The sequence below is a fragment of the Corapipo altera genome, unplaced genomic scaffold (genome assembly GCF_003945725.1).
Source record: "Corapipo altera isolate COAL_440 unplaced genomic scaffold, ASM394572v1 58074, whole genome shotgun sequence".
Taxonomy (NCBI): Eukaryota; Metazoa; Chordata; class Aves; order Passeriformes; family Pipridae; genus Corapipo; species Corapipo altera.
In genome coordinates this window covers 997-1807 of record NW_020890074.1, presented here as the reverse complement: position 1 = coordinate 1807, position 811 = coordinate 997, and positions in this window count along the sequence as shown.

Sequence of the window (811 nt, the reverse complement as noted above, 5' to 3'; positions counted from 1 at the left end):
CCCATCCCACCCCATCCCGGCCCCTCGTGCATCCCTGGGGCTCCATCTCGGCTCCCTGGGAATTCCCACCCTCCCTGATCCCTCCAGATCCTGCTGCTGATCGACATCGAGCTCTCCTACATCAACACCAACCACGAGGATTTCATCGGATTTGCCAAGTGAGTCCTTTTCCAAGGGGTGGGGGGGGGATAAATCCCAAACTCTCCGTCGGCGAGGTTTGTGGTCCCGTCCCCGGCCTGGGGGGGTTGGGTTGTGTTATCCTGGGATTGTGTTATCCTGGGATTGTGTTATCCTGGGATTGTGTTATCCTTCTGGGATCGGCCATGGGAAGGCTGGAGCCTCCCCCGTCCCGTCATCTCCCACCAAATCCACACCTTTGGCACCTTTGGCACCCGATTCCCTCGGGTCTGGGAGACGGGAGCTTCCTCTTTGAGGGCTGGGAAAAGCCGGAACGGGGGCGTCCGGGGCCACCTGGATGAATTCCCGTGGTTCAGGCTGTTGGAATGACCCTCATCCCGTCCCCTGGAGCTGGAACTGAGCAGGGAATGCCCCCTGTCCTCTGTCCCTGCTGCCTTCCCTCGGCTTCTCCCAAAGGAAGGCCGGTGTTTTCCATCCCCGAACCGGCCGGGAACCTTCCGGAAGCCCCGGGATCTCTGGCACCTGGAGCCCACACCCACTCCTGCTCCTTAAATTCCCCCCAGTCTTCCTCCTGTTTTCTCTTCTCCCTCTTTTTTTTTTCTTCTCTCCTGTCTCTGCCTTTCCACCTCTGGTCGCGTTCCTTCCTCTCCTCCTGCTCTCTGCTGTTTTCCCT